Source organism: Bos javanicus, chromosome 22 (assembly GCF_032452875.1).
Source record: "Bos javanicus breed banteng chromosome 22, ARS-OSU_banteng_1.0, whole genome shotgun sequence".
Classification (NCBI taxonomy): domain Eukaryota; kingdom Metazoa; phylum Chordata; class Mammalia; order Artiodactyla; family Bovidae; genus Bos; species Bos javanicus.
In genome coordinates this window covers 8660327-8680771 of record NC_083889.1, presented here as the reverse complement: position 1 = coordinate 8680771, position 20445 = coordinate 8660327, and the positions used below count along the sequence as shown (strand labels likewise).

Below are 20445 nucleotides of genomic sequence, written 5' to 3'. Positions count from 1 at the left end.
TTTAATTATGAATATTCATGTGCTCAATGGAGACTGTGCATGTCATTATAATTCCCAATTTAGTTCAGAAGGAAACTGACATTTTATTCAAATTCCTTTATTCTTCACTGAAACAGAATAGGGTGACATTTTGCTCTGAAAGGAAATGGAAATTTTTCTCTTGTCTTTGTCACCTAATTTCCCATTTCCAATAAAATCCCATTTGCAATCCCAGTGTTACTAGAACAATCCAAGAGATCAGGAGGGTGAGGAAATTCCAGTCTGTAAGGGAAGAACTGACCTGGATAAGATTAAAATGCAAACAGGAGGTGACAATATGAGTCATACACAGTAGCTCATTTAGTAGCTCCTCACCCCCAGCCTGTTATGATCCCTCACTCTAGAGATTAAAACAAACAAACAAACAAAACCAGGAATCAGAAAAATTGAATGATTTGCCTAAGATCATATGGCTCTTAAGTAGAATAAAAATGTAAACATAGTTCTCTGGACGGCAAATCCCATTTTCTTTCCAATCGATCATAGCTGCTTATCCATTCCATAAAACCCCTCGATTATTAATCTGTGTGCAGAAGCCCCTCACCACCCCCAGGTTCCTGGCGAGCGCCACCTGGTGGGCCCACTGTCATGCCAGCGACAGAGCCATTCCTGTTTCACAGGGGAACCAAAGAAGCCATGAGGAAATTAAGTGATTTGAGAAAATATCATACAAAGGCATCTAAAGTTATGTATGTTCTTGTTCTCAAATATCATCACATGAAAAAAACACATTCACATTTAAGTAGAGAAACAAAAAATGAAAGAAATTAGGTATAAGGCAATTTGTCAGCCACACAAAGCATGGCCTAAATTCCTTCCACAAACACGGGAGCTTTATTAGTTTTCTAGGCTGTGTGACAAATTACAAACTTGGCAGCTTAGAACCCGTTGATGATCCCATGATTTCTACAGGGTAGCTGTCTGGGCTCAGCTCTGCTGAGTCCTCTGCCCAGGCTCTGGCAGGGCTGTCATCAAGGTACTGGCCAGCCTGGAGTCTCACTTGAAGCTCAGATTGTTAGCAGAATTTATGTCCTTCAGGTTGCAACAACTCCAGGCCAGAAGGACAACCTCTCTGACTTCAGAGAAGTCCTAAGCCATCTTTGAAAGGACTCACTTGATTAGCTCAGGCCTATCCAGGGAATCTCTCTTTGATTAACTCACAAACTAATTAGGGACTTAGTGACATCTGTACCATCCCTTCACTTAGCTGTGTAATGTAACCATGGGAGTGGCACCCATAACATTCACCAGACCTGCCCACAGTGAAAGGGAAGAGATTCTACTTGGAACATACACAAAGAGGTGGAATCTTGGGGACCACCCAGAACTCTGCCTACCACACTAATACCACCTTTCAACAGGCAGCGTGCTCAGGTTCGTATTTGATATTCTACTGCTAATCCACACAGCAGTGTGACAATCTCCCCGGGTTCTCTGCAGCTCTTTAAATGGATGCCAGCTCACTACTTAATTAGGTAAGCCAGGATAAGTGCCTACTGTCATGCCTGGCCCAGGACGAAGATGTCTAGAAAGGTCAACGTCAAAAGAAGACTCGGTTCTTTACAAGCAGACACTTCCAATCCACATTGCAGAAAGCTGGAAATTACTGCTTGTAAAAACTAGGAGTTAAAATTGTTTTTGAAAACTGATAGGTCACGTCCATCCTCATAGACTGAGTTAGTAGTGAAGAACACAGTGACTCACGAGGAAGGGAACTCAGAATAAATAAGGGGGTTGAGTTCAAGGTCTGCAAGATTAGATTCCAGAGTAATGTGGCCTTTGTAAAATTTTTATAAGTAAGAATCTGCCTGCGAAGCGGGAGAGCCAGTTTTGATCCCTGGGTTGGGAAGGAAATGGAGAAGGAAATGGCAACCCACTCCAGTATTCTTGCCTGGAGAATCCCATGGACAGAGGAGCCTGGCAGGCTACCGTCCAAGGGGTTGCAAAAGAGTCAGACACCACTGAAGCTACTAACACCTTTAGGAAGAACTGGAAAAACAAAACCCAAAGACTGAGCATGTGGCCCTAACTTGCAGCACAGCCTGTGTGACCTGAATTTCTCTTTTCTTCTCTATGAGTCACAGCACCCCTACCTTTCAGTAAGAGTGACCTGCACGAGCTGAGAGAACATCCCAGGTTGGTCCTCTTCACAAATACACTGATTTTTCAAACAGCATGGAGGGGACAGCCCCTTGGCACCATTCAGATTCACCCAGGTGACAGCTCTTACCTCTCAGACATCACGGCCACTTTACAGTGTGAGGAACAGAGGGAAGATGTCCAACTTAAGAAAAGCACCTTTTTCTCAGCCATCAGGAACAGTTTTGGCCAGCCAACATCTTCTCTCCTCTTGGTGTTTTTATAGGTCTCTTGTGCATTCCCCCCTCAAACAAAGTCGTGATTATTCATGAGCCCAGGTGTAGTCGACAGCACCTGTTACGGGCCTCCTCTCTCCGTATTCACTTTTCTACATCCGCAAGCAAGTCATTTAACCACCAGAGTCCGTTTCCCACCTAAGTGGACATAATGATGCCGAGACCCAGGGACGGGGTAAGAGGATTAACTGACTTGATGCACAAGTCAGCTCCCCAGCAGGGGTCCTGACACAGTGGATGCTCTGTCCCACCCTCAACCCCCTCCATCCCCATAAGAAGGCAGATCTCATCTGGAGGGCATTATTTATAAAAGGCTAGAAGCTGTCTGCCTGCTAAGTGAGCTTACAGAGAATTCAAGTCTGATCATCAAAATTAATAATGGTATTCAATCTAATTTTCCAAGCCAGAGGAGTGGAAGGCTGAGCTGTAATCAATCTTTAGAGGTCAATTCACAGGGGATTTACCAGGTAAAGGGCTTAGCGCCCCCTTGTGCAGGAAAAATGCCATGCTCTTACCATCCTGCGATCTCTGAGCAAGATGCCTGTGGCTCCCTTAGATGATTGAAAACAGATTCCCCCTCTCTCACCTGCCCCTAGGCAGCCAGCTCTAGGTTAAATTGCAATTTTTTCTTTTAAAGATTGTGAATTGTTTGATTAGTTTCCAAATAAGATAGTCTTGCCTTCCCCATGGAATAAAAATCACAAGGGTTTACCTTAAATTTCCTTTCTATTCCTGAGTCCAGACAATGAGTTTCCTTCCCCAGAGGCAATTACTGCTGCTAGATTCCTGGGACTCCCACCAGAGATCGTGTGTGTGTGCATGCACATATACATACTGCATATCTAGTGCATACACATAAGTATTTACAAATATGTGTATATATCCTTCCACAAAGGATGAAGGGCTATACACACAGCACCTGGCTTTTCTCTACACCTTCCTTTTTCACAATATGTGTTGGCAATCATTCCATATCTGTCTGTTTCACTGCCTCGTTTTTTTGTGATTGCATAGTATTCCACCGAATGAATGAAAAATTTATTTATTCAGTCTTTTTGATAATTGTATAGTATGTACATATGTGTATTAATTGGAGAAGGAAATGGCAACCCACTCCAGTATTTTTGCCTTGAAAATCCCATGGATAGAGGAGCCTGGAGGGCTACAGTCCATGGGGTCACTAAGAGTCAGACATGACTGAGCATCTGAGCATATATACATATACATATACATGTGTGCATTAACATATGTACACATATAAAAATACTTGTATAAATTTTATTAATCTTTTGCTATTTCAAACAAGCTACTGATTTCAACAAACTGTGGAAAGTTCTTAAAGAGATGGGAGTACCAGACCACCTTACCTGTCTCCTGAGAAACCTGTACACAGGTTAAGAAGCAACAGTTAGAACTGGACATGGAATGACTGACTGGTTCAAAATTGGGAAAAGAGTATGACAAGTCTATATATTGTCACTCTGCTTATTTAACTTATATGCAGAGTATATCATGTGAAATGCTAAGCTGAATGAGTCATGAATCACAAGCTGGAGTCAAGATTGCTGGGAGAAATAGCAGTCTCAGATATGCAGATGATACCACTCTAATGGTAAGTGAAGAAGAACTAAAGAGCCACTTGATGAGGGTAAAGAGGACAGTGAAAAGCTGGCTTAAAACTCAACATTCAAAAACGAAGATCGTGACATTCAGTTCCATCACTTCATGGCAAATAGAAGGGGAAAAAGTAGAAACAATGACAGATTTTATTTTCTTGGGCTCCAAAATCACTGTGGACAGTGACTGCAGCCATGAAGTTAAAAGACACTTGATCCTTGAAAAGACACCCACGACAAGCCTAGCCAGCATATTAAAAATCAGAGACATCACTTTGCCAACAAAGTCCATCTAGTCAAAGCTATGGTTTTTTCCAGTAGTCATGTACACATGTGAGAGTCAGTCCAAAGAGAAGGCTAAACCCCAAAGGACTGATGCTTTCAAATTGTGGTGCTGGAGGAGACACTTGAGAGTCCCTTGGACAGCAAGCAGATCAAACCAGTCAATCCTAAAGGATATCAACCGTGAATATTCATTGGAAGCACTGATACTGAAGCTGACGCTCCAATACTTTGACCACCTGATGCAAAGAGCTGACTCACTGGAAAAGACCCTGATTCTGGGAAAGATTGAGGGCAGAAGGAGAAGTGGGCAACAGAGGATGAGATGGACAGAGAGCATCATCAGTTAAACGGACATGAATTTGATCTAACTTGGGGAGACAGTAGAGGACAGGGAAGCCTGGCGTGCTACAGCCCTTGAGTTTGCAAAGAGTTGGACATCACAGCGACTGAACAACAACTGCTTTCAACAAGCTATTGCTATTTCTGTAATTAATAATCTTTCTGTTGGTTTATATTACGGTGAATGTATTTTTTGGATCGACTCCCAGTAGTGAAATTGTGTCCAATGTTCTTCTAATTGCTTTATACATATTCACTCAGTGAATATTTATTGAGAATCTTATCAGGTCTTATTGACGGTGCTGAGAATATATCATTGAATGTACTAGACAAAATTATTCTTATCATATTTTACATTATAGTGATAATAATTTTTTAACTCCTTACAATAATTGTCTTATATACGCTAGTGGTAAAGAACCTGCCTGAAAATGCAGGAGACATAAGAGATGTGGGTTTGATCCCTGGAGAAGAGCATGGCAACCCACTTCACTATTCTTGCCTGGAGAATCCCATGGACAGAGAAGCCTGGTGGGCTACAGTCCATGGGGTTGCAAAGAGTCGGACACGACTGAAGTGACTTAGAATGCACACAGGGACTATCAGTCTCCCATTTTATAGGCAAGAAGACTTGCCCAAGATGTACAGTTAGTAAGGAGTGGAGTTGGGATTAAAACCAGGTAGTTTTGTTCCAGAATAGTTGCACCTTGCTACAAGCTATATTTTTACAACACATCTTAAATATGCTACACGTCACAACTCAGCTCAGCCTTATAAGAGGCCCCATTATTTTTTAAAATTTTTATTGGGGTAGCGTTGATTTACAATGCTGTGTTAATTTCTGCCATAGAGCAAAGTGAGTCAGTACACACACACACACATTCAGTCTTTTTTTAGATTCTTTACCCATGTGGGTCATTACAGAGTACTGAGTAGAGCTCTCTACTATTTTTTTTTTTTTTTAGAATAGGTTTAACGGAAAAGAACTTGTTATGCCTGGAAACAACCTATCCATGGGGACACCTTCTAAAAGGCTCTTAGATCAGTTTTCCTCAAAGTAGCTCTGGTCTGAGGCTCTTGTGCTTGTGATTTCCTGAGAGAGGAGGGGATGGGAGCATCAAGTTAGGGCAGGGGAAGAGGCTGCATAAAGACGTGAACTCAATGGAACTCTACCCTCGGCTGAGCCCTTGAGGAGCTCAGAAGCATAAACGGCATCACAGAGCTGTCCTCCCTGGTAGCAGAGGGATGGTGATCCGCAGCCCCATGCTCAGTCATGGGCTGTGAGCTGCCTCTAGAAAGAGGTACAACCTCCTGGGCTATTCTGGGTGAGGGGAATGTCCAGAATAAGGATGCAGGTGCAGACAGCCGGCCACCCCTACAGTTAAGGCAGGTGGGGCATGGACTGGCCCTGTAAAGGGAACCTGGGCAGAGCACCATGGTGTGTGTGTACCACGTCACGGAAAAAGCATCTCCACTGGATTCTCCTGCAGGTACTTCTGAATCAACAAGTTCAAGGCTGGATGCATCAATGGGCACTGCTTCTGTATCCTCCACCACGTTAAACAGCACCACCTCCCACAATGATGCCCAGTGCAGAAGCCTCCTGGTCCTTTCCCCGCTCAGCCTCTTCAGCTAACCAGACAAAATTTGTAACTCACAATGTCTTACTTTCTCCTAAGGAAGAGCTTTTCTCATCCCAACTCAACTGCATCCTGACTCCATTATCGCCTTCTCAGATCGGTCTTCCACATGGCAACCTGAGGGATCTTCCAATGCACAGATCTCATCCTGAAACTCCTTGTTTATTAGACCTTCAGTGGTTCCACTTCTTCTATTCATTAAAGCCCGGAGAGTACTGGCCTTGTTCAACTCTAGACTCTCTGTTCCACTAGCCACACACCTCAACCCACTAATGTACACTGCTGTTCAACCCAACTGCTTGAGCTTCCTCAAACACTAAAACTCTTGACTGACAAGAATTAGTCTACTTTTGTCCAGAGTCAGGCTAAACTTTCTCTGCCCTGGGATAAAGTCCCTCAAGGGCTCTCAAACTTGATAAATATTTAGTGTGTGGTATCTAGTCTCCAAATTTGTCCCCCAGTAAGTTATGCTTCTCAGTATTTATGCTCCTGTGCACCCCCACCCTTGAATCTGAGCTGAACTGGAGATTTGCTTATAATCAACAAAATGCAGAAGTCACACTTTGATTTCTGAGGGTTAGTCAGAAAAAGCTTCATAGCTTCCAACTTTCACTCTTGGGAGGTTTGCTCCAAGGGAAACCAGTCACCAGGAAGAAATCCATCTGTCATGGATTGACAGATGCTGTGAGGAATCCCAAGCTAGCCAAGCAGAGAACCCATGTGAGGAGACAGAGATCTGAGAGAACAGCCCCCACACATATCCAGCCATCACAGGCATCAGACACATGAATAAAAATGTCTTCAGATGACCACAGTCTCAACCATGGTCAGTGGGCAAAAACATGAGGGGTCCCAAGATGAGTCTAACAGTCATAGAACCATGAGAGATTTTCGGGAATCCCCTGGTGGGAATTCCAGGTGATGCGATGGTAAAGAATCTGCCTGCCAATGCAGGAGAGAGATGCAAGAGATGTGAGTTTGATCCCTGGGTCAGGAAGATCCCCTGGAGGAGGAAATGGCAACCCACTTCAGTATTCTTGCCCGGGAAATCCCATGGACAGAGGAGCCTGGTGGGCTGCAGTCCATGGGGTTGCAAAGAGTTGGACATGACTGAGCAGGCACACGCAGCTGGTGGCCCAGGGGCTAAGACGCCATGCTCCCCATGCAGGGGGCCTGGTTTCAGTCCCTGGTCATGGAGCTAGATCCTGTGTACCACAACTAAGACCTGGTCATCAAATAAATAAACAATATTTAATGGCGAGGGCAAAAAGACTAAGCTTTTGGTGAATTGTTACTTAGCCACTGATCACTAGAACATGTCTGAATTAGTATATAGGCTACTGTACTTGGAGTGTTGCTCTTTGTTTTCCTGACTGTGCAGTCCAGGATAAGAACCATACATTGTTCATCTCTGAGTCTCATAGTGTAGTGTAGAGACAGACATATCAATCAACTCAAGAAGTGTTTGATGAATGAATCAAGGAATGAGGTAAGAGTGGGGATTCTGGGGATTATTACTCCCTCATGCCCTGTGCTCATCCTCAGTGAGGTCACCATAACTTCTTCTATAAAAGTTGAGTTTTATAAACACTTACTGGGTGACTGAAGTGTGACCTGTGAGGTCCCACACATAAGCTCTAGAGTCAGACAAACTCAGGTTTAAATTCCAGCTTTGTCCCTGATGAGTTGCATCCCCTTAAGCCTTGATTTAAACTCTTTGAGCTTCATTTGCTTATCTACAAACTTTGGATAATGAAATTCCTAACTTCTTGATATTGAGGTAAAGATTGCATGAGATGATATTTTAATCCTCACAGTAAATGACTCACTCCATGTTTCATTAATGTGTTAACTGAATTGACAATGTAAGTAAAATGCTTTGTCCAGTCATTAGTAAAAGAACAGATGAATTAACCAGTGCACCTTGCAAAGTCTCAGTATATACATCCTTTCTTTCATGCCTTTCCTTCATCCTTTCCTCATTTCCCTCTATTGTAAGGTCACAGATGACCTGTGCTAAGACTAAACATCCATGGTACAACTGAAAACTGGAGGGGTGACCAGATTTACTTTTGAGTAGTTCCTATATGTCCAGGCATCAGCAGCAGTGAATCAGTGTTCATACCTGTAACCAACATCAAATTTCACATTCTGAACCAAACTTTTCTAAGAAGTGACTTTCCCTATAAGAAATAAAGTCTATTCTCCAATATTCCTCTGCTTCCTCTTCCAGGGAAATGTTGGGAAGACTGTGTTCCAGCCACTACTTTGACAAATTTCATCATTTGTTTCTCCTCTGTAATGAAGCAAGTTGTTGAAATTAGGGTCATTTCTCCAAAAAGAGAAACCTACTAAGCACAATATTAATGTGCAGTGGGGATGTTTATCAGCAAAGAGCATTGGTTCCCAAAGCAGCAAATGACCCCAGGAGGTAAAATTATGAGGTGATCTCATGCTCAGGCAGAACAGAAAGGGGATATGTCAGCAGGTACATCCAGAGGACTAGGGTCTCTGCGGTGCATGCTCCCCATTGTGCCCTTAGCATGAAAGAGCTGCTTCTACAAGCATCTCCAGTGTATTCTACAGGGTAACACATACCTGATCATCATAACATAAATACTCCCTTCATCTTAGGGAGAAAATAACAAGGGCTTTGATTTCTGGAAAGAAATGTACTCATTATTATCAACGAGAGGAACACTGGACTGATTGAACATATATAAATTGAGGACCTGTCTAGAGGCTAATACATCCTCTTCTCTCCATTAGTCTGTGGCTGCACTTTTTAAAAATCCATTTCCACAGTGCTGTTTAATAATAAATATAAAATAAAGTGAAGGTGATTCTCCTTTCCTAGCAAACACAGAAAAATTATGTCTTGTCTCCCACTATGGGAGGTATATTGCCCACATCCCTAGTTCTCTCCCCACCTTGGAGCCAACACACAGATGAAAACTAGTATTTGATTACAGCAGTCAATCTCAGAAAGGCAACATGAGATATGGGGATAGTGCTGGTCCGAAAGTCTAAGAGCCTTACAAGCATTCCTTTTCTGTCCTCACCCTGGAGGAAGGTGTCGCCGTTCCCTGGACCAGCTCCTTATGGCCTGTCCTCCTCTGTTCTCACCAGAATCTCCCCATCATTTATCACACATTCTTTAAGAATCATCTCTGCAAGAATTCCTCCTGACACGTCCCAGGTCTGGTTACAAATCCCACTGTGTGTCATCAGCCATCTGATTTGCTTCTGCCCACAAGGTGCTATAATTCTTTGTTTGTCTCTCTCCACGAAGAGACACTTCATTTTTGCATAGTAAAACTGTGCTGCGTTCACCCCTCTAATTCCAGCAGCTGACACTGGGAGGAGAATGCAGTTGGACCTTTCTTCATGCTGAATGGAATTGTGTGGACGGGAATAATCACACAGATCCAAAGGGCTCCTTGGAGAAGATCTTGTACATGCTCCTCATTTTATAGATACAGTTATGAGATCCCCAGGAGACAAGGGGTTGCCCAAAATTATGCAGTTTATTAGCATCAGAGTAGGGACTTGGATTCAGTTCTCTTAAATCCTAGTCCAGGGCCCTCTTTGTTAAATGAAATCAATACGTATCGAGTACCTACTATGTGGAAGGTTCTGTGCCATGTGAATGGCTTATGACCTCAAGGAATTTTTATTTCAAGGACAGAAGGAAGTATGGGATACACAAGACATGGCTGAATGTAAAAAGAGCTCATATGGATGTATGAATAAAATGGCTTGGGAGTGTGGGGATTATGTGAGATTGATTCCAGGGGAATGGCAGCAGCCACTCTTGGTCATGTGGGGTATATCACCTTGGCCCTGCTCTGGCTTTAGCTTCAGTTGTGTTGAGCCATGCAATCTCACTCTCATGCTCACAGCATCTCACCCGGAGCTAACACTTGGTTTTCTGCCCCAGTGTCAGGAGCCAATCAGCTTATACAAGCCCTGTGTAAAGAAGTTAGCAGCCTTCAGGGTCATTGCTCAAAGAAGAGAGGACCACAGTCAGCAGATAAATAGCCTGGCATCTCAGCCTTCAGGTGGGAAACACTGGAACTCACTCTGCTCGTCTTTCGGAAGGAAGGTCCTGGAGAAGCTAAACCCTGTGGCCCACCGCCTTGACCTTAAGAACTCATGACTTTATGGACTTCCCTCCCTCTGTCTCTCTCTGTCTCTCTCTCTGCTCCCTGACATCTGCTTGCTAAGGTCATTTCCCAAATAATCTGCCTGCAGAGGCTTTTCTCAGACTCTGCCTCTGGGGCAACCAAAATGAAGACAGGAAGTCAGAGGTACAGCGCTGCTTTATGACTTCCACGGGCCCTGGGCATTTTTGCCTTCATGTGTTCCTTCTGCATTAAAAAGAAGAAAATTAATATATAATTATATACAATTATATATAAATAATAAATATATAAATATAATTTAATGTATAATACAAATTTAATTTTAAATTATATTTTACCACCACATTGGTATAAAGACAAAAATAAAACACAATCCAGGTTGTATGCCTTATTATGTGCTCATTAACATTATATGCAGCTTTTCCTTCTGATTTTAAAAGGATTTAAAATTAAAATATTACCATGGGCCCTCAGCACTGTGTTCCCTCTGGGCCTAATGGATGAGTCCATCCTGCAGAGGGGAAGGAACAGCAGGATGGCCTCGTGGATAAAGTGTCAAAGGAGCTAATCCTTAAAGAATGGGCTTAATTTGAACAGACACGGAGACTTCCTATCCTTTCAATACAGATCATTGTTTTTTTAATATTTATTCTATTACATAAGTTAATCATGTTTATTGTGGTTGCTGCTGCTGCTGCTGCTAAGTCGCTTCAGTCGTGTCCAACTCTGTGCGACCCCATAGACAGCAGCCCACCAGGCTCCCCCGTCCCTGGGATTCTCCAGGCAGGAACACTGGAGTGGGTTGCCATTTCCTTCTCCAATGCATGAAAGTGAAAAGTGAAAGCGAAGTCGCTCAGTCGTGTCCGACTCTTCGTGACCCCACGGGCTGCAGCCTACCAGGCTCCTCCATCCATGGGATTTTCCAGGCAAGAGTACTGGAGTGGGGTGAATAATACAGAAGTATTAAGATAAAACTAAAAGTCACCTTTAATTTTACCAACAGGAATAAACTCAATACTTGAGGATATTCCCCATGGATGTTTGTATTTTGTGGTTTGAGTTTTATATTAGGGGGGTGTAAAATTGGAATATAGCATTTTCCTAGTTTCAGGCTTACAACATAATAATTCCATATTTGCATGCACTACAAAGTGATCTATACGATAAGTCTAGTTCTCATCTGTCACCATACGGCTTACCCCCTTCACCCATTTCACCTGCCCACAACTGTCCGCTGTTCTGGTACCCACCAATCTGCTGTCTGTATGGATGACTTTCATCTTGTTTTGTTTGTTCATATGTTTTGCTTTTTAGATTCCACATATAAATGCCATCAAACAGTATTTGTCTTTGTCTGACTTATTGCACTTAGCATAATGCCTTCAAGGCTTAGTCATGTTGTTACAAATGGCAGATTTTTTATGGCTAAGTAGTATTCCACTGTAGGTATATACCATATCGTCTTTATTCATTTATCTACCAATAGACACTTGGCTTGTTTCCAAACCTTGGCTATTTAAACAAAATTGCAATGAACATCAAGTGCATGCATCTTTCAAATTAGTGACTTTGTTCTTTTTGGAAAAATATCCAGAAGTGGAATTGATACTGTAGTTCTATTTTTAATTCTTTGATGAAACACCATACTGTTTTCCACAGTGGTGGCACCAATTTACACTCCCTCTAACAGTGAGTGAGGGTTCCCTTTTCTTTACATCCTTGCCAAGGCTTGCTATTTCTTCTCATTTTGATTATAGCCCTTCTAACAGGTGTGAGATGATAGCTCACTGTAGTTTGATTTGCATTTCCCTGATAATCGGTGACGCTGAACATCTTGTCCTGGGTCTGTTGACCATATATATCCATGTCTTCTTTGGAAAACTGTCTATTTAGATTCTCTGTCCATTTTGAAATCAAATTGTTTGGGAGGGTTTTTTTTTTTTTTTCTTTGCCATTGAGTTGTTTGAATTGTTCCTATATTTTGGATATTAACTCTTTATCAGATATGATTTGCAAGTATTTTCACTATTCACTAGGCTGTCTTTTCATTGTATTGATGGTTTCTTACGCTGCACAGACATTTTTAGTTTGACAAAGGCCCCGCATGCTTATTTTTGCCTTAGTTGCCCTTGATTTTGGAGTCAAATCTGAAAATTCAACATTGGGATTGATGTCAAGGAGCTTACTGCTGCTTTCTATTTCCTTCTAGGCACTTTTTTGTGTGTTGGGTTTTACATTCAAGTCTTTAACCCATTTTGAGTTCAGTTTGTGTATGATTAAGTCTTTTATGTGACTATTCAGTTTTCCCAACACCATTTAATGAAGACACTGTCCTCTGTGGTTTGGGGGATGCAGAAGTGCATCATTTACGTTAGTTAAAATATGTACTCACACGATTTTGCCTCAGTGCCTTGGAGATATTATTTTCTTTTTTTTTTTTTAATGTCCTGGCATGTGTTACTGAGGATGACAGTCTGATTTTTGTCCAACACTGACTTCTGTAAGTAATGTCTTTTCTAGTAACTTTCAAAACTTTCTCCTTCTGCATAATAGTTGTTGCTTCATTACCATGCATAGAGGGTATATGCATTACCATGCATAGAGGGTATATATAATAGTTGTTGCTTCACTACCATGCATAGAGGGTATTTAATATGACAGCATATTAAAAAGAAGAGATATTACTTTGCCAACAAAGGTCCATCTAGTCAAAGCTATGGTTTTTCCCCCTCATAGCTCAATTGGTAAAGAATCTGCCTGCAATGCAGGAGACCTAGGTTCAACTCCTGGGTCGGGAAGATCCTCTGGAGAAGGAAATAGCAACCCACTTCAGTATTGTTGTCTGGAGAATCCCATGGACAGAGAAGCCTGGCAGGCTACAGTCCATGGGGCTGTAAGAGTTGGACACAACTTAGCGACTAAAGAGAGAAAGATGTATGGATGTGAGAGTTGGACTATAAAGAAAGCTTGAGCACTGAAGAATTGATGCTTTTGAACTGTGGTGTTGGAGAAGACACTTGAGAGTCCCACAGCAAGGAGATCCAATCAGTCCGTCCTAAAGGAAATCAGTCCTGAATATTCATTGGAAGGACTGATGCTAAAGCTGAAACTCCAATACTTTGGTCACCTGATGCAAAGAGCTGACTCAGTGGAAAAGACCCTGATGCTGGGAAAGATTGAAGGTGGGAGGATATAGGGGATGACAGAGGATGAGATGGTTGGATGGCATCACCGACATGATGGATATGAGTTTGAGCAAGCTCCAGGAGTTGGTGATGGACAGGGAGGCCTGGCATGCTGAAGTCCATGGGGCCGCAAAGAGTTGGACATGACTGAGCAACTGAAATGAACGGAACTGAGGATAAAACTGTTTTCTCCTTCCTCCATATTCTCTTTCCTAATTCCCAACTGTTCATTCCTCTCCTCTGTATTCTGGGTTATTTCCTCAGGCAATTCCTCCAACTTATTTATTCACTGTTTAGTCACACCTGGTTTAAACTATCCTTGCTGCTGCTGCTGCTGCTAAGTCGCTTCAGTCGTGTCCGACTCTGTGCGACCCCATAGACGGCAACCCACCAGGTTCCATCATCCCTGGGATTCTCCAGACAAGAACACTGGAGTGGGCTTCCATTTCCTTCTCCAGTGCATGAAAGTGAAAAGTGAAAGTGAAGTCACTCAGTCGTGTCCAACTCTTAGCGACCCCATGGACTGCAGCCCACCAGGCTCCTCCGTCCATGGGATTAAACTATCCTTAAATAAGGTTAATTATTTCTCTCCCCTATGGCAATATTTTTCATATGTAAACATAGCTACTTTTCTCATGTTAGAATATCCTTTTCCATTACCTCCATTTTATGGAGTCTATTCTTCTTTAACTTTGAATATTTTAAACTCACTTATATGAAAATACAGGTACATCTCGGAGATATTGCAGGTCTGGTTCCAGATACCACAATAGAGTGAATAATGCAACAAACCAAGTCATGAAGTTTTCAGTTTCCCAATGCATATAAAAGTTATATTTATACCATACTGTAGTCTATTAAGTAGGCATTATGCCTTACAAAAACAATATACATACCTCAATTAAAAATACCAAATGCCAACAATGTTAACCATCATCTGAACCTTCAAGTCATAACCTTTTTAACAGTAACATCAAAGATTACTGATCACGGATCACTATAACAAATATAATCATAAAGACAAAGTTAGAAATATGTTTTTTTATTATTATTATTTGAGTATAGTTGATCTACAATATTGTGTTAGTTTCTGCATAGAGCAAAGCGAATCGGCTATACATATCCACATATCCACTCTTTTTTAGAATTACCAAAGCATAACACAAAGTGAGCAAATGCTGTAAATGGTATTGATAGGCTTGCTCCACACAGAGTTGCCACAAACCTCCAATTTGTAAAAACTGCAATATCTTTGAAGCACAATAAAACAAAGTGTGCATGTACTTTTTCAGCTGACTTCATTCTGCTTTCTTGGGCATCAAAGCTTCCATTTGTTGCACCTGCTGACTATCTCTCATGGTGGCATTTCCTCAGTGTTTTATTTTTTCTCCTCAGCTCATCTTCAATTGGAATTTTCTTCAGGGGAAGCTTGGGGCATACCCTGGTTTATGAAGACCTCCCTTGGAGGATGTTTTCTGGAAGTCTCAGCTGGGGTCACAGTATTCACTGGTTCTAGATCCTTGGATTAATCCTCAGCTCAGGTCTCCAGCGCACACATGCAGAGCAGCTCATTGCATGTTCTCCCTGGTAAGTTTGATCCACCTTAGATCATGGTAGGCAGTGAATTCTGCCAGGGTTACACATGCTGCCATTCTGACATATAAGTTTGCATTTCTTAAATTGTTTCACCCTGTCTTTTAATCCATTATTTTTTTTAAACATAAGTATTTAAAGAAAGGTTCCTTTACTTGGAACCTCTGGAATCTTAGAAGGTAGATATCATACGCTGAAATTGTTTTAAATTTTTGTATTTATGCATTTTTTTCTAAGGAGACAATCTGCAGCTTTCATCATATTCACAAAGGGATCTGAGACCCTTAGAAACCATTCTTTGAATGGTGTTAAAAGGTTTTAAAACCATTCTTTTAAACAGTCTTGAATGTCTCCTAAATTAAGTGGAGCCCTTAGACATATGCTAAGAGCTACAGATAAAGAAATACATTCTATACCCTTTTTAGTCTAGGTCAGAGCTGGGAGGGAAGTCTTCAGAAGCTGGCATGAGTGGTGCCACCACAGGTAGGCTCTAAGAGGCTTTCTTTCAGAGAATGTGTGTGTGTACAAAATATATATTTGGGGCTTCAAAAAGCTGGAAAGAAAGGAAGCCAGTCCAATCAGTGTGACTGCCTTCACCAAGCAAAAGCCAACCCAAGCTTGCCCTGTCTCTACATCCCCCATCTTTCATCCCAAGACACATGAGGACACAGAAATATTGTAAAACAAATGGAATTAGTCATAAATACAGAGATATATATATATATATATATATATTTATAAAGCTATCAGCACATAAAGTAACATCACACAAAATAATGTAAGACAAAAAGACTAGAGATAAAGGAAGTCACCTTCTAATGATGAAAGGCCCGATTCAAGAAGACAAAGCTATTTCCAACTCAATGCACTGAAAGGACACTGCCTCAAAATCTAAAAATCGACACTTGACAGAACTACAAGAACAATCGGGCCAATCCGTCACCCTAAAAAGAAACCTTAACCACTGAACACTGATAGGTGACGTCTACGACTGTGTCTCTGACTGTGTTCCTGTCTGCAAACTGAGATTCAGCGAGGGGATGTTCAGAAAGTCACACAGCGGGGAGGTGGCCAAACTCAGCTACAAATCCAGGTTCCTCTGACCCTAAAAGCAAGCAACTTTTTGCTTTGCTTTTTCCTGCTAACAAGAACTAGGAGAGAGAGATGATACCAATTTGGAAGTATTTTTTAATACACGTAAGCATTTGGTGGAGTATTTTTCCCTGCTCAGCAGCAGTTCTTTGCGATTCCTCCCCACCTGTTAATGACTGGGGTGTGTGCGGGGGCGGACTTGGCTTCCCGAGGCAACCCACACAGGTTGTCACACTGTCAAGGATTCCTCCATTAACAAGCTGTCACTACGATGCCAACAGCCACCATTTGGTTTGTTCAGGGAGTCAGGGCTCTGCGGTGGAGACTTGGCGCGTTTAGAGGAATTTAAAAAAATAAGGCAAGAGGCAGATGTCTTCCAGTCTGTTCTTCCACAACAGACTCAGGGATGAAGCGTGGGTTTTCACTGGAAGGAGGAGGGAGATGGGCTTTTAAAATAAGTGCAAAGAAGGAAAAAAGCTAGGCCAGGGGGACGGGAGAATAAGAATGATGCATTTAAAATTCAGCCCTTCCATTCCTCCAGGCTTCCTCTGGACAGGTTTCTGAAAAACCCCACAACTGCCCGTACCTTCAACAATGTGGGCTTCTCAAACTCTTAATTTTTTCATTAATTTATTTGTTTGACTGCATCACGTGGCATGTCGGATCTTAGTTTCCCAACCTAGGACTGAACCCAAGCCCCCTGCAGTGGAAAGTGGATTCTTAAACACTGGACCACCAGGGAAGTCCCTCAAATTCTAATTTTTAAAATGGTTACAAAGCCATGGTTCTGCTTCTTAAAGTGAAAGGTGCCGTTTGCCTGCAACCTTTTCAGAATTACCCGGATGAAACAGACGGACACTCTGCCAATCTGCTGAGGCACTTTCTGAGGTCTGTGTACTTCCTGTTAATTAGTAAGATTAACCTACCAGTTGACACAGACACACACAGAAGTCGCTCAGTCGTGTCCGACTCTTTGCGACCCCATGGATTGTAGCCCACCAGGCTCCTCGGTCCATGGGATTTTCCAGGCATGAATACTGGAGTGGGTTGCCATTTCCTTCTCCATACCAGTTGACAGGCCCAACTCCCCACTAACAAAGACGCCTGTGGAAATGCCAGCTCTCCAGAGCACTTCAAATAAGGGGATGGGAAAACCCAGCTTTAGAGCAACTACATTCAGAGATGCCATCTCAATAAATATTTTTCTTTGCACCTGTAGCCTCAGAATTGATTCCCACCTTCCTACCAACAAGTTTAGCACCTGTACCACCTAAAATAGGTTTGAGTTCTCTCCAGCCAGTAAGCCTTCACAACCTGCTCAACAAAAGCTTTTATGTTTCCAAAAATTGTACCGAAGCTGCCTTTGTTGTAAAAGTGTCCATAGTCAGATTTCAGGGAATTATAAAGTACATGCATCTCCCACTTCCACCCCCTTTTAAGTTCATATGACAAATAACATTGTTGTTTAGGCCCAAGGAGTCAGTCAAAAGCACAGCCTTAATTCATGATGAGGATCTAAGTTGGCTCAAAAAAAAGAAAAAGCAGTTATCCTGGCCTGAATCATCACTGAGACATGGAAGATATCCTGTTGGCAGAGGAGGAGCAGGCAGGTTTAGAGGTTATACAGACACTGATGAACTTTGGGAAGGATGGATGAAACTTGGAAACTCCTAAGCATCTGTGGTCTGGCAGGAATCATTACAGGTACCAGGCAGGAGACTGTATCAGAAAGAATCTGGATGGCAGTAAACACCTCAGGTTTCCCCCACATCCTAACTCTAGCTTCTGGCCAACCTCCCACCCTAGGGGTTGTCTCCTGGGAAGCCCCTATAGGGGTTGCTCTTCTAAGACTTTAAGCTCCAAATAAAAAGGAAAGTTTCAATCAGGTAGCAACGTCAGTTCCCCTTTGGCTATGGCTGCCAGGAGCCTTGGAGGCAGCATTATTCTTCCGTCTTCTATCATCAGCTATATTATAGAACAAGAGTCAAAAAACTGAAGGCCTTGGGTCAATAAAGCTTCTGTAAATAAAGCTTAATGGAAACCCATCAGACCCATCTGTTTATGAATTGTCTATGGCTGCTTCTATGCTACAATAGCAGAGCTAATAACAATGGAGACCATGTGACCCACGAAAGCTAAAATATTGACTATCTAGCCCTTAATAGAAAAAAATCTCCAGTTTCAAAATATGTGCAAATCCTGGATGTAATATTCAAAATATATTTCTAAAGGATGGCTGAGGTGGCAATAAAAGTAATCAAAAATGACCAGGAACAATGAACTCTCAAAAATAAGCAACTACTTAAGCTAGTGTATGATCTAGGGCCATTTTTCCTCTCCCTACAAATACTGGATCATCCTACCATGGGACTCACAATCACTGATACTCATACCAATGCCGGGACCTTAATGAGTGAAAATCTCACCAGTTAAACCAGCAAAGAACCTACCTTGCAAAGAATGGCATTAAGGAAGTTTGCTTATCTTAGTCCATCTAAGGTTGAAGGGGAAACAAGTCTTCCTTGAGAATTCATAATGACAATCCAACACTCAGGCAAATTTGGGACTGGACTCACAGTGTCCGTGTGGACTGGACTCACAACAAGAATGTTATTGTTCAGTTGCTAAGTCATGTCTGATTCTTTGTGATCCCATGGACTGCAGCATGCCAGGCTTCCCTGTTCTTCACCATCTCCTGAGCTTGCTCAAACTTATGTCCATTGAGTCAATGATGCCATCCAATCATCTGCTCCTCTGTTGTCCCCTTTTCTTCCAGCCTTCTATCTTTCCCAGAATCAGGGTCTTTTCCGGTGAGTCAGTTTTTCACATTAGGTGGCCAAAGTATTGGAGCTTCAGCATCAGTCTTTCCAATGAATATTCAGGGATGATTTCCTTTAGGATTGACTGGTCTGATTTCCTTGCAGTCCAAGGGACTCTCAAGACTCTTCTCCAACACCACAGTTTGAAAGCATCAATTCTTCAGTGCTCAGCCTTCTTTATGGTCCAACTCTAACACATCCATACATGACTACTGGAAAAACCATAGCTTTGACTAGACAGATCTTTGGCAGTAAAGTAATGTTTCTGCTTTTTAATATGCTGTCTAGGTTTGTCATAACTTTTCCTCCAAGGAGCAAGAATCTTTTTTCTTTTTTTTTTTAATGAGACATAGGCAGAAATGTTTATTTTGCATCAACTTTTTTTTTAATGTGTTCCCCATCCTGATCCCCCCTAAGAATCTTTTAATTTCATGGCTGTAGTCACCATCTGCAGTCATTTTGTAGCCCAAGAAAATAAAGTCTGTCACTGTTTTCATTGTTTCCCCAGTTATATGCCATGAAATGATGGGACCAGATGCCATAATCTTTCTTTTTTAAATGTTGAGTTTTAAGCCAACATTTTCACTCTCCTCTTTCACCTTCATCAAGAGATTCTTTGGTTTCTCTTCACTTTCTGCCATAAGGGTGGTGTCATCTGCATATCTGATATTTCTCCTGGCAATCTTGATTCCAGCTTGTGGTTCATCCATCCTGGCATTTTGCATGATGTACTCTGCATATAAGTTAAATAAGCAGGGTGACAATATGCAGCCATGATGTACTCCTTTCCCAATTTGGAACCAGTCTGTTGTTCCATGTCTGGTTCTAACTGTTGCTTCTTGAACTGCATACTGGCTTCTCAGGAGGCAGGTAAGGTGTTCTGGTATTCCCATCTCTTTAAGAATTTTCCACAGTTTGTTGTGATCCACATAGTCAAAGGCGTTAGTGTAGTCAATGAAGCAGAAGTAGATGTTTTTCTGGAATTCCCTTACTTTTTCTATGATCCAATGGATATTGGCAATTTGATCTCTGGTTCCTCTTCCTTTTCTAAAGCCAGCTCGTCCATCTGGAAGTTTTCCGTTCACATATCGTTGAAGCCTAGGTTGAGCATTACCTGCTCTGGTAATGTGTGAAATGAATGCAATTGTGCAGTCGTTTGAACATTCTCTGGCATTGCCCTTCTTTGGTACTGGAAGGAAAATTGGCCTTGAACAGTATGAAAAGGCAAGAAAAATATCCAAGGAAAGAATTTAATTTAAACTACTTAGGATTGGCCTTGGAAAAAGCTCTACATAGCCTTTCTGGAGAAATGCATCT

General features: G+C 42.0%; 2 long non-coding RNA genes across 3 annotated transcripts in view; one reads left to right on the top strand and one right to left on the bottom strand.

Moving 5' to 3' along the window:
• Nucleotides 1-1354: 1354 nt before the first annotated feature.
• LOC133235038 (uncharacterized) lies at nucleotides 1355-15304 on the top strand. Of its 2 annotated transcripts, none has more exons than XR_009732423.1 (3): nucleotides 1355-1514; nucleotides 2405-2589; nucleotides 15020-15304. It is a non-coding gene; the product is annotated as an uncharacterized LOC133235038 (long non-coding RNA). The 2 variants fall into 2 exon arrangements; XR_009732422.1 differs by lacking the exon at nucleotides 15020-15304 and adding an exon at nucleotides 6145-6523.
• Nucleotides 9925-20445, bottom strand: part of LOC133235040 (uncharacterized) — a 42252-nt gene continuing 31731 nt past the window's right edge. Inside the window, exon 2 of the long non-coding RNA XR_009732424.1 lies at nucleotides 9925-10263. This is a non-coding gene — a long non-coding RNA (uncharacterized LOC133235040). The remainder of the gene's footprint in view (nucleotides 10264-20445) is intronic.